The 17,407-nt window shown below is 36.0% G+C and overlaps 1 protein-coding gene and 1 pseudogene across 2 annotated transcripts in view; one reads left to right on the forward strand and one right to left on the reverse strand.

Annotated features, from left to right (window-relative positions):
- Nucleotides 1–17,407, forward strand: part of EFCAB2 (EF-hand calcium binding domain 2) — a 118,441-nt gene that overhangs the window by 36,829 nt on the left and 64,205 nt on the right. The gene's annotated exons all lie outside the window — the stretch shown is intronic.
- On the reverse strand, nt 9,966–10,395 carry LOC137761581 (small ribosomal subunit protein uS8-like; annotated as a pseudogene).

Below are 17,407 nucleotides of genomic sequence, written 5' to 3' on the forward strand. Positions count from 1 at the left end.
TTTGGTTGCTCTCTTCCTTCTTTCTTTTTTTATTACTTTTTAATTTTTCTATTTTTAATACTTTTTAAAATTTTTTAATTTTAATTATTTTATTTTATTTTATTTTCTCCCTCCCCCTCTCCCTCCCTTGCTTCCTTTCTACCTTTTCATCTGAGCCCTGTGGCAGACAGGGTCTTGGTGTTCTGGCCAGGTGTCAGGCCTGTGCCTCTGAGATGGGAGAGCCAAGTTCAGGACATTGGTCTACCAGAGACCTCTCGGCTCCACATAATATCAAATGGTGAAAACTCTCCCAGAGATCTCCATCTCAATGCTAAGATGCAGCTCCACTCAATGACCAGCAAGCTACAGTGCTGGACATCCTATGCCAAACAACTAGCAAGACAGGAACACAACCCCACCCATTAGCAGAGAGGCTGCCTAAAATCATAATAAGTTCACAGACACCCCAAAACACACCACTGGACGTGGTCCTGCCCACCAGAAAGACAAGATCCAGCCTCATCCATCAGAACACAGGCACCAGTCCCCTCCACCAGGAAGCCTACACAACCCACTAAACCAACCTTAGCCACTGGGGGCAGACACCTAAAACAATGGGAACTATGAACCTGCAGGCTGCGAAAAGGAGACCACAAACACAGTAAGTTAAGCAAAATGAGAAGACAGAGAAACACACGGCAGATGAAGAAGCAAGGTAAAAACCCACCAGACCAAACAAATGAAGAGGAAATAGGCAGTCTACCTGAAGCAGAATTCAGAGTAATGACAGTAAAGATGATCCAAAATCTTGGAAATAGAATGGAGAAAATACAAGAAACGTTTAACAAGGACCTAGAAGAACTAAAGAGCAAACAAACAATGATGAACAACACAATAAATGAAATTAAAAATTCTCTAGAAAGAATCAATAGCAGAATAACTGAGGCAGAAGAATGGATAAGTGATCTGGAAGATAAAATAGTGGAAATAACTACCTCAGAGCAGAATAAAGAAAAAAAGAATGAAAAGAATTGAGAACAGTCTTAGAAACGTCTGGGACAACATTAAATGCACCAACATTCGAATTATACGGGTCCCAGAAGAAGAAGAGAAACAGAAAGGGACTGAGAAAATATTTGAATAGATTATGGTTGAAAACTTCCCTAATATGGGAAAGGAAATAGTTAATCAAGTCCAGGAAGCACAGAGAGTCCCATACAGGATAAATCCAAGGAGAAACAAGCCAAACCACATATTAATCAAACTATCAAAACTTAAACACGAAGAAAAAATATTAAAAGCAGCAAGGGAAAAACAGCAAATAACATGCAAGGGAGTCCCCATAAGGTTAACAGCTGATCTTTCAGCGGAAACTATGCAAGCCAGAAGGGAGTGGCAGGACATATTTAAAGTGATGAAAGGGAAAAACCTACAACCAAGATTACTCTACCCAGCAAGGATCTCATTCAGATTCAACGGAGAAATTAAAACTTTTACAAACAAGAAAAAGCTAACAGAATTCAGCACCACAAAACCAGCTTTACAACAAATGCTAAAGGAAATTCTCTAGGCAGGAAACACAAGAGAAGGAAAAGACCTACAATAACAAACCCAAAACAATTAAGAAAATGGTAATAGGAACATACATATCAATAATTACCTTAAATGTAAATGGATTAAATGCTCCCACCAAAAGACATAGACTGGCTGAATAGATAGAAAAACAAGACCTGTATATATGCTGTCTATAAGAGACCCACTTCAGACCTAGGCACACATACAGACTGAAAGTGAGGGGATGGAAAAAGATATTCCATGCAAATGGAAATCAAAACAAAGCTGGAGTAGCAATTCTCATATCAGACCAAAGTAGACTTTAAAATAAAGACTATTACAGGAGACAGAGAAGGACACTACATAATGTTCAAGGGATCAATCCAACAAGAAGATATAACAATTGTAAATATTCATGCACCCAACGTAGAACACCTCAATACATAAGGCAAATGCTAACAGCCATAAAAGGGGAAATCGACAGTAACACAATCATAGTAGGGGACTTTAACATCTCACCCTCACCAATGGACAGATAATCCAAAATGAAAATAAATAAGGAAACACAAGCTTTAAAGATACATTAAACAAGATGGACTTAATTGATATTTATAGGACATTCCATCCAAAAACAGAGGAATATACTTTCTTCTCAAGTGCCCATGGAACATTCTCCAGGATAGATCATATCTTGGGTCACAAATCAAGCCTTGGTGAAGTTAAGAAAATTGAAATCATATCAAGTATCTTTTCTGACCACAACGCTATGAGAGTAGATATCAATTTCAGGAAAAGATCTGTAAAAAATACAAACACATGGAGGCTAAACAATATACTACTTAATAACCAAGAGATCACTGAAGAAATCAAAGAGGAAAACAAAAAAATACCTAGAAACAAATGACAATGAAAACATAACGACCCAAAACCTATGGGATGCAACAAATGCAGTTCTAAGAGGGAAGTTTATAGCAATACAATCCTACCTCAAGAAACAAGAAACATCTCAAATAAACAACCTAACCTTACACCTAAAGCAATTAGAGAAAGAAGAACAAAAAAACCCCAAAGTTAGCAGAAGGAAAGAAATCATAAAGATCAGATCAGAAATAAATGAAAAAGAAATGAAGGAAACGATAGCAAAGATCAATAATACTAAAAGCTGGTTCTTTGAGAGGATAAACAAAATTGATAAACCATTAGCCAAACTCATCAAGAAAAAAAGGGAGAAGACTCAAATCAACAGAATTAGAAATGAAAAAGGAGAAGTAACAACTGACACTGCAGAAATACAAAGGATCATGAGAGATTACTACAAGCAACTCTATGCCAATAAAATGGACAACCTGGAAGAAATGGACAAATTCTTAGAAAAGCACAACCTTCTGAGACTGAACCAGGAAGAAATAGAAAATATAAACTGACCAACCACAAGCACTGAAACTGAGACTGTGATTAATAATCTTCCAACAAACAATAGCCCAGGACCAGAAGGCTTCACAGGCGAATTCTATCAAACATTTAGAGAAGAGCTAACACCTATCCTTCTCAAACTCTTCCAAAATACAGCAGAGGGAGGAACACTCCCAAACTCATTCTACGAGGCCACCATCACCCTGATGCCGAAACCAGAGAAAGATGTCACAAACAAAGAAAACTACAGGCCAATATCACTGATGAACAGAGATGCAAAAATCCTCAACAAAATACTAGCACACAGAATCCAACAGCATATTAAAAGGATCATACACCATGATCAAGTGGGGTTTATCCCAGGAATGCAAGGATTCTTCAGTATACTCAAATGAATCAATGTGATAAACCATATTAACAAATTGAAGAATAAACAGCATATGATCATCTCAATAGATGCAGAAAAAGCTTTCAACAAAATTCAACACCCATCTATGATAAAATTCCTCCAGAAAGTAGGCATAGAAGAAACTTACCTCAACATAATAAAGGCCATATATGACAAACCCACAGCCAACTTCGTTCTCAGTGGTGAAAAACTGAAACCATTTCCTCTCGGATCAGGAACAAGACATGGTTTCCCACTCTCACCACTATTATTCAACATAGTTTTGGAAGTTTTAGCCACTGCATTCAGAGAAAAAAAAGAAATAAACGGAATCCAAATCGGAAAAGAAGTAAAGCTGTCACTGTTTGCAGATGACATGATACTATACATAGAGAATCGTAAAGATGCTACCAGAAAGCTACCAGAGCTAATCAATGAATTTGATAAAGTAGCAGGAGCAAAATTAATGCACAGAATTATCTTGCATTCCTATACACTAACGATGAAAAATCTGAAAGAGAAATTAAGGAAGCACTCCCACTTACCACTGCAACAAAAAGAATAAAATACCTAGGAATAAACCTACCTAAGGAGACAAAAGACCTGTACTCAGAAAACTATAAGACACTGATGAAAGAAATTAAAGATGATACAAACAGGTGGAGAGATATACCACGTTCTTGGATTGGAAGAATCAACATTGTGAAAATGACTATACCACTCAAAGCAATCTACAGATTCAATGCAATCCCTATCAAACTATGAATGGCATTTTTCACAGAACTAGAACAAAAAATTTCACAATTTGTATGGAAACACAAAAGACCCAGAATAGCCAAAGCAGTCTTGAGAAAAAAAATGGAGCTGGTGGAATCAGGCTCCTGGACTTCAGACTATACTACAAAGCTACAGTAATCAAGCCAGTATGGTACTGGCAGAAAACCAGAAATATAGATCAGTGGAACAGGATAGAAAGCCCAGAGATCAACCCATGCACATATGGCCACTTTATCTTTGATAAAGGAGGCAAGAATATACAATGGAGAAAAGGCACCCTCTTCAATAAGTGGTGCTGGGAAAACTGGACAGCTGCATGTAGAAGAATGAAATTAGAACACTCCCTACCACCACACACAAAAATGAACTCCAAATGTATTAAAGACCTAAATGTAAAGCCAGACACTGTAAAACTCTTAGAGGAAAACATAGGCAGAACACTGTATGACATAAATCACAGCAAGATCCTTTTTGACCCACCTCCTAGAGAAATGGAAATAAAAACAAAAACAAACAAATGGGACCTCATGAAACTTACAAGCTTTTGCACAGCAAAGGAGACCATAAACAAGATGAAAAGACAACCCTTAGAATGGGAGAAAATATTTGCAAATGAAGCAACTGACAAAGAATTAATCTCCAAAATTTACAAGCAGCTCATGCAGCTCAATATCAAAAAACAAACAACCCAATCCAAAAATGGGCAGAAGACCTAAATAGAAATTTTCTAAAGAAGATATACAGATTGCCAACAAACACATGAAAGGATGCTCAACATCAGTAATCATTAGAGAAATGCAAACCGAAACTACAATGAGGTGTCACCTTACACCAGTCAGAATGGCCATCATCAAGAAATCTACCAACAATAAATGCTGGAGAGGGTGTGGAGTAAAGGGAACCCTCTTGTGCTGTTGTTGGTAATGTAAATTGATACAGCCACTATGGAGAACAGTATGGAGGTTCCTTAAAAAACTGAAAATAGAACTACCATATGACCCAGCAATCCCACTACTGGTCATATACCCTGAGAAAACCATAATTCAGAAAGAGTCATGTACCATAATGTTCATTGCAGTTCTACTTACTGTAGCCAGGACATGGCAGCAACCTAAGTTTCCATCGACAGATGAATGGATAACGAAGATGTGACACATATATACAATGGAATGTTACTCAGCCATAACAGGAAACGCAGTTGAGTCATTTGTAGTGAGGTGGACGGACTGAGAGTTTGTCATACAGAATGAAGTAAGTCAGAAAGAGAAAAACAAATACCGTATGCTAACACATATATATGGAATCTAAAAAAAAAAAAAAAAAAGGTTCTGAAGAATGTAGGGGCAGGACAGAAATAAAGACACAGACATAGAGAATGGACTTGAGGACATGGGGAGGGGGAAGGGTAAGCTGAGACGAAGTGAGAGAGTGGCATGGACTTATATATACTACGAAATGTAAAATAGATCGTGGGAAGCAGCCACATAGCACAGGGAGATCAGCTTCGTGCTTTGTGACCACCTAGAGGGGTGGGATGGGGGGGTGGGAAGGAGACACAAGAGGAAGGAGATATGGGGATATATGTATATGTATAACTGATTCACTTTGTTATAAAGCAGAAACTAACACACCATTGTAAAGCGATTATACTCCAATAAAGATGTTATAAAAAATAAAAAATAAAATAAAGGAATAGGGCTTCCCTGGTGGTGCAGTGGTTGAGAATCTGCCTGCCAATGCAGGGGACACGGATTTGAGCCCTGGTCTGGGAAGATCCCATATGCCGTGGAGCAACTGGGCCCGTGAGCCACGATTACTGAGCCTGTGCGTCTGGAGCCTGTGCTCCGCAACAAGAGAGGCCGTGATAGTGAGAGGCCCGCGCACCGTGATGAAGAGTGGCCCCCACTTGCCACAACTAGAGAAAGCCCTCGCACAGAAACAAAGACCCAACACAGCCAAAAATAAATAAATAAATTTTAAAAAATAATAATCCGTTAAAAAAATAAATAAATAAAATAAAGGAGTAGACTGAATTGGCCAGTAGTGGAGAAATCACACTAGCCTGTTTAAGAAGTGGTGGTATGAGCAAATGGCCCATAGGCAATTATAATTCATAGGGCCTTCCATCTGTAGATGGATAGAAGTTCTGATAGAAAATCAGTTTGGTTTTGGATAGGTTGAGTTTCAGGAGGTGAGATATGTAGTAGAAATATAGGACTGTCACTTGGGTGAGAGAGGGCTTAAAGTTAAACAAATAGATGTGCTAGTCCACAACATGAAGTCTTCAGACTCTGAGAGTGTGTAATTAATGCATTAAATTCATGAAATATTTTTGTAATAATTCATATATTTGTAGTTCTTTATTTTTTGAAAACAAATTCTTCCACTAAAGGCATGACAAGTATACCATGAGAAGTTTAGTTTATCATGACATATTATAATTTAAGATTATATAAGGGGGAAATCCCTAGTGGTCCAGTGTTTAGGACCTTGTGCTTTCACTGCCAGGGCCTTGGGTTCCGTCCTTGGGTGGGGAACTAAGATCCTGCAAGGCACATGGTGTGGCGAAAAAAAAAAAAAGATTCAGTTTGACTTTGGTTTGGATCATAATCATATGAGACCCTCCCATATGGTTGCATTTTACTAAAATAAAAAGCACTAAGTCCCTTTGTATATTTTCTGTAATCCTTCCATTTTCTGTATGTTTTCTATTCAAGCTGTATTTTCCTCAGTTTAGTTTTTCTATTCATTCTAATTTTCTTTTCATTGATTTATTCCCTACTAAGTTGTCTCTATTAAAGAATGAGAACCAACCTAATTCTGTTTTTTAAAATTTTGAGTTGGGAATTCCCTGGTGGACCAGTGGTTAGGACTGCGTGCTTTCAGTGCCTAGGGTGCCAGCGTGGCGTAGCCAAAAAATAAATAATATTTTGGGTTAAGTTTTAACTGTTTTTCTTTGTTTGCTTGCTTTCTTTTTGTTGTTATGAAATGTTCCCTGAAGCTGGGTAAGCAGAAATATAATAAAATAAAACTTGCTTACAATCTTTCATGTCTGGCTAGAACCCCCATTGTAGTATGTACATGACCTGTAACTTTTAAGACCCTATGATGGAATCATGTTAAAAATAGGCTATACTCTATTTACAATAGCCAGGACATGAAAGCAACCTAAGTGTCCATCGACAGATGAATGGATAAAGAAGATGTGGCACATATATACAGTGGAATATTACTCAGCCATAAAAAAGAAATGAAATTGAGTTATTTGTAGTGAGGTGGATAGACCTAGAGTTTGTCATACAGAGTGAAGTAAGTCAGAAAGAAGAAAAAAATACCATGTGCCAACACATATATATGGAATCTAAAAAAAAAGACCTAGGTGCAGGACAGGAATAAAGACACAGACATAGAGAATGGACTTGAGGACATGGGGAGGGGGAAGGGTAAGCTGGGACGAAGTGAGAGAGTAGCATGGACATATATATACTACCAAATGTAAAATAGATGGCTAGTGGGAAGCAGCCACATAGCACAGGGAGATCAGCTCGGTGCTTTGCGACCACCTAGAGGGGTGGGATAGGGAGGCTGGGGGGGAGGGAGATGCAAGAAGGAAGAGATATGGGGACATATGTATATGTATAACTGATTCACTTTGTTATAAAGCAGAAATTAACACACCATTGGAAAGCAATTATACTCCAATAAAGATGTTAAAAAAAATAGGATATAAAAGTGGTCACAGTTGGAACAGTTATCTTCAGTAGGAAACAAAAACTTAGGACCCCTAAGTCCTATTTCATTGTGCCATATATTAATGTAAAATTATACAATTTGTTGTGTCTTTTTTTTTACAACTATTACAAGCATTATAAAACTTACACATGAAAACATTTCAAAGATTCAAAGCTTCCTATTATGCAGAATTACAGATATATCAATCTTAAATGCCAGCTCTTGTATATGATAATATTTATTTATAACCTAAGCAAGTTTTTAAAAACAATGAGAAGAAGAGTAATGTAGCTAAAAGAATAGAATCTTTGAAGCCATACAGACTTAGGCTTGAATCTTTAATTTCTCATTTACTAGATATTTGTCCTCAAGTCACTTATTTAACTTTTTAAGCCTCAGTAACATCATCTTTTAGGTAAGGATATTAATGCCTAATCCAGATGATTTTTGTGGGAAGTAATTATAGCAGCTCACACCTAAGAAGCACTCTTGTGTGCCAGAGTCTCCATATACATTGTTCCCTTTAATCCTCACAGCAGTGTTGCAAGGTAGTTGTCGTCATCGTCATCATGATCATCACCATCGCCCCCACTTTATATATGAGGAAACTGAGCCTTAGGGAAATTTGGTAATTTGCTGCAGCTAGTATGACCTTGTGGATTCAAGCCAGTTCTCTCTGATTCCAGAGCTCTAGCTTTTAAATAAAATCATGTATATAGAACCCTTGGATCTGATATATATAGTACATGTATAAAATTTGTTCAAACCTATTCTCCATACCCATCCTGCAAATGAAGCTAAGATGTTCCATAGTTCACATTTTTGGATACAAAGTAAAGGCAATCTCCAAGTTACAAATTCCCAATGTAACAGAATAAAAATAGCTTACGTTTTTGAGTGCTTACTGTGTGCCCAACACTTTACATAAAGCATTTAATGCCCGTGGTGGCTCTGTGGAATAGGTAGCTTTCATGAGCTCTATTGTACAGATTGAGGACTAGGGCACAGAGAGGTTAAGTGACTTGTGCAAGGTTACATACTACCTTGGCAAAGATGGGATCTGAGTAGTGAGTCCAGAGTGTATGGACTACATTATTTATAAATATTTTAAAGAATACAGTGCCTAGTATATAAGGGGTGTTCAACAAATATTTGTTGAGTAAATGAATAAACTAATGAATGAAACAAACATGGGCTCTCCTTTACCCTTTTCACTCTAAGCCTCCAGTTAGTAACTAACTTATTCTGGAAACACCATCTGAAATTATCTGAACTACTGTTTCTTTCCCATCATCTTCTTCATTCTTTCAGGAATTATATAATTGCTGTATTTAAGTTCTCAAATGTGGCTAAATATGGTGGTGTATATCTGTAGTCACAGGTGATTAGGAGAGAAAGGCTAGAAGCTTGTCTGAGCTATAGAATGCAATGCTTATTGGGTATTTGCATTAAGTTTAGCATCTATATGGTTATTCTTTTTTTTTTAAATCATTTAGTCATTCATATAACAACTTTTATTGAGCACTAAGTACCCACTATGTGTCTGCTTTGTGCTATGGCCTGGGGATATAAACGTGATGAGAACAGATGAAGCCTCTGACTTTACGGAGTTTACAGTCTAATGGGTGTCGGCGTCTGGGGCGGGGGAAACAGTCAAACAATTACAAAGTTATGGGGAAGCATAGGGCACAGTGAGGATACGTTCATCATCTCTTCTCTGGGTCACTGTAGGAATCTTCTAACCATTTCTTTGCTTCCAGTTGGGTTTTCCTCCTAGCAGCAAGAGTGATCTTCCTTGATTATAAATCTAGTCTGATACTCCCTACTTTATAAATCCTAACTTGATACCTATTGCCCTTAGAACAAAATCCAAATTCCTTTAATATGTCTTACTAAAAACCACCCTTAATAATGTCAAGTTTGTCCCCACCTTGCACTCTCTCTTCTAGTTACATCCAGTTATAAGGAAGTAAAGGAGCAAAAACTTGAACTTTTCCTTATGCTTTTTAGTTTCTTTTCTGAAACTGTAGTACAATTTTGTTTCTTGTTACTTTGAATTACTTTTTAAGGAAGAGAAAAATAATTGACCAAAGTTAACATAAAGGATATGATTTTTTTTTTTTTTTGTCCTCTGAGGCATTTTATTTGCACGTATGTATTACATCCCTAGAAAAAGAATCCAAGGATTTTCCCTCCTGTGTGTTTTCATCTTCTTCATGGTCCATGATGCCAGCTGAGGTTGTCAGTACACTGAAACCAAACTGATGGGATGGGAGCAGGTTATTCTGCCATTTTTCTGGATCTTTGAGTTGCACATCAAACCTGGGGCTGATCACACTACTTAGCCTGCCTGTGAGGTTCACAACAACTTTCCCAGCCCTGTGATCATCGATGATTTCAAATTCGCCAATGTAACCATGCTTCATCATCACAGTGAGAAACCTGACGATGACTTTGGAGCATGACCTAATAAGAACCTGTCGTTTGCCTCTCTTTTCAGCATTGTCGATACTCTTGAGAGCATCAGCCAGGACATTCATGCGCACCATTATGGAGGCATGGAAAGATGGCGGGAAGAGCAAGGATATGATTTTTAAAAGCACAGTTAATTAGTATTAAGAATTCATGGGAAATGGAGGGTACACAACAATTGAAAAAAGTATTCCTGTTTGTTGACACTCTTAAAAATACTGCTAAGATTCTTATTTTATCAAAATAGATAAACCTTCCATCAGTATACAATATATTTAAAAATATATGAGATACTCTGACATATATTACAGTTGTTCTGTTATAAAAATGTGCTTGTTAACTAGTATTTCTGATATTATTTCATCATCTGACCATCTTGTAAAACTGCTTATTTCCACATATGGTCATTCCATATTTTGCTAAATGGGCACTGTATAAAAAGTAACATTTTTTAGAACACCTGCTGAACATGACATTTCTGTGAAATTAAATATATTCTTGCTAATATTTTCCCCAAGCTTCACAAAATTGCATATACCTTACTGAAAAGTTACATATTATATTTTAGCTTTATTTAATTTTTGAGATAACGTTTATGATATTGAATTAGATGTAACCATGAATTAAATAGACAGAGTTACTTGGATTATCAACCAAGCTTTTTTTTTTTTTTTTCCTGGCTGTGCCACACAGGGGATCTTAGTTCTCAATCAGGGATCAAACCCGGGCCACGACAGTGAAAGCAAGCACCAAGTGCTAACCACTGGACAGCCAGGGAATTCCCAAGCATTTTTTGACATATGTTAAAGTTATAGTTTAAACATATTCTATAGCAAGAGATTTGTTATTTCCAGAGCACATTTATGAATTATGACTTTACTTTTCTATTGATATGACTAATAAAGAGTTAAGTTTAAATGAGACTTTGTGCCTTATGAAGGAGAACTGTGTATGGATATTTTTTTGTTTCTTTTTTAAGACCTATGTAAACACATTTTTCATTAATGGTAGCCTTGGTCAATGCAATGCTTCTTAAAAACAAAAACAAAAATAAGTGATTAGTCGACAGTACAGAACAATAAACCAAACCCTGATCCATGACCACATAAACACATTTCAGAGGGAATTTTCCCATTAGTTGAAAGGGCTACATGACTTATACATTTTCTTTCTATTCTACATTCTGAGGTTTTTAATTGATTTTTTTTTCTCTAATGACCTAAATATGTCATCAGCCAAACACTTCATGGAAGTTTCTCAAAAATTTGCCTAAAATCTTAATCTGGTGTGTTAATAACTAATGAGCACATAATGGGCCAACTTAAGTTAAATTAGCACCAACTTACAATAATGTTACATACACACAAATTTATAGAGAGAAGTACTTTGATTACAAAGATACTTTTAAAAATTCGTGATAACACACTTGATCACATTACATTTAATTTTAATAAACTTATAGGTAAAAAAAATCTATTTCTTAAAACATAATCATTTCCTTAAGTACCTCATTTGTTATATTCTAATAATCCTAAAGATTTTTTTCCTGATAGAAGTTATTTTTCCATAAAATATTTTAAAATCAGAGACATTATTTCCATTGTTGTTTTGAAATATTGATTTGAACAATGTAAGTTGCCAAATATTTTTGGCAAACATTCACATCCATTGTTGCAAAGACACATTGTTGTACTTTCATTTAATTTGAATAGTTTAAATATATTTTTTCTGACAACAGTATAACTTTTTAAAGCTTCCATTAGGCTGTCAACATGAAAATAGTTTAATAGCTTTCTGACTTGTTACTATGGTATTTTAGCCCTATATGATGAGGCCAGATCTTATATTTTGGCAATAATATACACAGTCTGGCTTTTTTATATTCAAGATGAAGAATCTAAATAAATAAAAGAAGTCAGGGATACTTCAAAAAAAGATCACTAGTCAGAAAAGGGCAAGAAAAGGAAAGTGATGCTTTCGTTTTAGCTTGTCGGTTGGCTTAACTACCTGGAACCTTGGATAATAGTATTCAGAAGGAGTATTAGAATTGTTAAACCCACTTTATTCTCTAAAATATGTATGCCCTTTAATTTTATAACCAACAAGACATTTGAATTAGAATGAAGTGTATTATTTACTGTGGTGTCTACTTTATTTAAGATCTGTTTTTCTTACTTGTTTTGAAATACCATAGGTGCTATTTTCTTCTTGAGCTCTGGGTTTACTCTTTCAGGTAGCATTGTCAGCTACCAACAATATATAAAAAGAATTATACATCACAACCAAGTGGGATTTATCCCAGGTATGCAAGGCTGCTTCAACATTCAAAAGTCAGTTAATGTAATTCATCACATCAACAGACCAAAAAAGAACAATCACACATTCATATCAATAGATGCAGAAAAAACATTTGACAAAATCCTACACCCATTCATGCTAAAAACTCTCAGTAAGCTAGGAATAGAGGGGAACTTCCTCCACTTGATAAAGAACATCTACAAAAATCTACAGCTAACATCAGACTTAATGGTGAGAAACTTGAAGCTTTCCCACTAAGAACAGGAACAAGGCAAGGATGTCCCATCTCACCACACCTTTTCAACAAGATACTGTAAGTGCTAGTGCTATGGTCTGAATTTTTGTGTCCCCCACCAGATTCACATGTTGAAATTCTAACTCCCAAAGGTGATGGTATTAGCAGTTGGGGCCTTTGGCAAGTGATTAATTAGGTCACTCATGTGTGGGATTAGTGCTCTTATAAAAAAGATCCCACAGAGCTCCCTAGCACCTTCCACCATGTGAAGCTACAATGATAAGTCTGCAACCTGAAAGAAAACCCTCACCGAACCATGCTGACACCCTGATTTCAGACTCTCAGACTCCAGAATTGTGAGAAATAAGCTTCTGTTATTTATAAAATACCAAATCTGTGATACTTTGTTACAGCAGCCCAAGTAGACTAAGACAGCTAGCTAATGGAACGAAACAAGAAGAGGAAATAAAAGTTTAGATTGGGAAGGAAGAAATAAAATGGGCTGCCTTCACAAAATTGTTAAAAATTGCATTAATTGGCATATATATATTTTTTAATATTTAATTTTAGTAACTTAAAAAAATACACACATTATTTATTAGAATAAGAGAAATGTTTACTTACATAATTATCTTCCCTGTGAGTGTAAGAATTATAATATCCCTTCCATCTTTTTTAATAGCAGCTTTATTAAGATATAATTCACATACCATGCAGTTCATGCTTTCGAAGTATACAATTCATTTGTTTTTAATATATTCACAGATATGTGCACCCATTACCACTATCAATTTTAGAACAATTTCATTAGAATGGTGGGTTCTTTTTTCTTTCTAACTTTGATTTTTAGGATTTTTTAAAAACCATTCTAACCATTTAAAAATGCACAATTCAGTGACATTAAGTACATTCACAGTGCTGTGCAACTATCACCACTATCCATTTCCCAAACTTTTCCTCATTCCAAGCAAAAACTTTGTACCCATTTGACAATAACTCCCCTTTCCTCCCAGCTCCTGGCAAATTCCTCCCAGCTCCTTGCAACCACCATTCTACTTTCTGTTTTTATGAGTTTGACTATTCTGGGTTTCTCATATAATTGGAATCATACAGTATTTGTTCTTTTATATCTGGCTTGTATCACTTAGCATAACATCTTCAAAGTTCATCCATGTTGTAGTACGTGTCATAGTTTCATTTCAAGACTGAGTGATATTCCACTTGTATATATATGCCACATTTCACTTATGCATCTATCTGTCAATGGCTATTTGGGTTGTTTACACCTTTGGGCTACTGTGGATAATGCTGCTATGAACATTGGTGTACAAATACCTGCTGAGACACTGCTTTCAATTCTTTTGGATGTATACCCAGAAGTGGAATTGCTGGGTTGTATGGTAATTAGATTTTAATTTTTTGAGGAACTACTGTACTGTCTTCCACAACAGCAGCTGTACCATTTTTTTTTTTTTTTTGGCTGCACACGGGCTTTCTCTAGTTGTGGAGAGTGGGGGCTACTCTTCATTGCGGTGCGTGGGCTTCTCATTGTGGTGGCTTCTCTTGTTGCAGAGCACAGGCTCTAGGCGTGCGGGCTTCAGTAGTTGCAGCATGCGGGCTTCAGTAGTTGTGGCTTGTGGGCTCTAGAGCGTAGGCTCAGTAGTTGTGGCGCACGGGCTTAGTTGCTCCACGGCATGTGGGATCTTCCCGGACCAGGGATCGAACCCGTGTCTCCTGCATTGGCAGGCGGATTCTTAACCACTGCGCCACCAGGGAAGTCCCTAGCTGTACCATTTTATATTTCCATCAGCAATGCACAATAGTTCCAGTTTTTCCACATCCTCACCAAGACTTGTTATTTTCTGTTTTTATAATAGACATCCTAATGAGCATGAAGTATTATCTCATTGTGGTTTTGATTTGCATTTGATGACTAGTGATGTTGAGCATTTTTTCAGGTACTAATAAGCCATTTGTATAACTTCTTTTGAGAAATGGCTGTTCAAAGTTTTCATATTTTTTAACTGGGTTGGTTTTTCTGTTGTTGTTTAGTTATAGGAGTTCTTTGTATATTCTGGATATTAATTCCTTATCAGATAAATGCTTTACAAATGTTTTCTCTCATTCTGTGGGTTGTCTTTTCACTCTTTTGGTAGTGTCCTTTGATTCACATAAGTTTTAATTTTGATGATGTCCAACTTATGTATTTTTGGGGTTGATATTTTTGTGATATTATAAATGGAATTTTAAAAATTCCTTTTCAGATTGTTTGTTTTTATTGTATTGAAATTTTTATTGTATTGAAATGTGACTGATTTTTGTGCGTTGATTTTATATCCTGCAACTTTGCTGAATGTGTTTATTAGCTCTATCAGGTTTTGTTTGTTTTTGTTTGTTTTTTTGTTTTTTGGTTTTTTTGGCAGAGTCAGGGTTTTCTACATATAAGATTATATCATCTGTGAACAGAGATGATTTTACTTCTTCCTTTCCAACTTGGATGCCTTTTATTTCTTTTTCTTGCCCAGATCATCTGGCTAGAACATCCAATACTATGTTGAATAGAAGAGGCAAAAGAGAGCATCTTCGTCTTATTCCTGATCTTACAGGAAAAGCTTTGTCTTTCAGCATTGAAAATGATATTAGCTGTGGGTTTTTCATATAAGGCCTTTATCATGTTGAGGAAGTTTCCTTCTGTTCCTAGTTTTCTGAATATTATTATCATGAAAGGGTGTTGAATTTTGTCAAATGCTTTTTCTATATCAATTGTCCTAATCATGTGGCTTTTCTGCCTTCATTCTATTAAAGTGGTATGTAACTTTGATTGATTTTTGTATGTTGAACCAATCTTGTGTCCCTGGAATAAATCCCACTTGGTCATGATGTGTTATCCTTTTAATATATTGCTAAATTTGTCAAACACTGCATTTTACTGTCTGTCATTTTGTTATACTACCTTAATTCTTTCCTTGCCAATTTCTTACCCAACAGATAATTCTCTTGTTATACAAATTGTTCTATAACATAGAAAAAACATTAAATGTTACCTAGTTTCATTATATGAAGGAAATAAATATAATTCTGTTAATACCCAACAAAACACCAAAAAGGGAAATTGTGAATTGTCATAACCAAATGGGATATGGATTATCTCACATGCAATTATTAACTATTTAGTAAGCATTTATTGAGATTTTAGTATGTTCCAGGCAGTGTCAAAGTTGTTCTCAAGGTATTTACAAGTATGGAAGGGGAGACAAATAAGTAAACCACTGATTACAACACAGTTTGATATAATATTATAATAGAGATATCCATGGATGCTACATGATTACATAGGAGGGTACCTAATTGAAAAAGAGGATGAGGGTAGCCTTCAGAAAGGTGTGTGTTACTCTTAAACTGCCTTGAATGATGAGTAGAATTAGCCCGGAAAAAGGAGAGGACTGTTCCATACAGAAGGACTATCAATCACAATGACAATGAAAAAGCATATTAATTGAAAAACTACAAAGATTTTCAAAGTGGAGAATCTGTATGGGAACGTGCTGAGAAATGACATTTTTGAGATAAAAAGGGGGCAAGGTTGTAAAGGGATTTGTGTACCTGATGAAGGAGACTGAATGTTTTTTTTTTTTTAAAGACGTTGGGAACCATTGAAAGATTTTAAACCAGGAAGTCATATGAGCAAAGTTTTGTTTTAGAAAGATCATCCTAGCAAAATGTGGACTATGGTTTCAAGGATGGAATGGGAATGGAGGGAAAGGAGACTGAAGGCAAAAAGACAGGAAGTGACTGTATTAATCCAGTTCAGAAGTGATGAAGGTCTAAACTTAAGCAGTGGCAGTGGAAATGGAAGGAGGGAGACAGATTTTAAAAGACTTTAATAAGTGGAATCAAAAGGTGTTGATGATCAAATAGAACTGTGAGGATGGGTTGTTGGAAACTGAATTAGTTGGGGTGATAAATTTGGAGGAAAGTGATCAGAGACTCAGTAAAAGACAGCAATGAGAAGGCGTAGCAGGTGATATGTCCTGAAGGAATGAAACTTAATGGAGAAGTAGTTTTTTAACATGAAGGTGAAACAAGAACTGCTATCAGACAAGTCCAGAACGTAGGACATTTTATAAGACATTGCATAGCCTGGTCTCTTCCACAAGCTAATTTCATAGGGGGGGATAGGAGACTAGGGAAGGATGAAGGACTGTTGTAGTTTAAAAGAGACCAAAAAATATTAAAACCAAATGTAGTACATAAACTTTAATTAGAGTGTAAGTTGAAAAAATAACTATAAAAAAGACATTATGGTACAATTTAGAAATTTATATATTGAATAGATATTAGATGATCTTAGTGAATTTTTGTTAATTTTTAAGGATGTCATAATTATATTGAGGTTACATAGGAGGAGGTCCTTATTTTTAGGAGATGCATGTTGAAGTATTCAGGGATGAATAATTGTAATGTCTGCAATTTACTTAGAGACAGAGACATAGGGAAGAAGCAAAAAACGGCAAAATATTAGTCATAGTTTGATACAGGTGATGGGTATAGAGTTGTTT

The sequence above is a fragment of the Eschrichtius robustus genome, chromosome 3, assembly GCF_028021215.1.
Source record: "Eschrichtius robustus isolate mEscRob2 chromosome 3, mEscRob2.pri, whole genome shotgun sequence".
Classification (NCBI taxonomy): Eukaryota; Metazoa; Chordata; class Mammalia; order Artiodactyla; family Eschrichtiidae; genus Eschrichtius; species Eschrichtius robustus.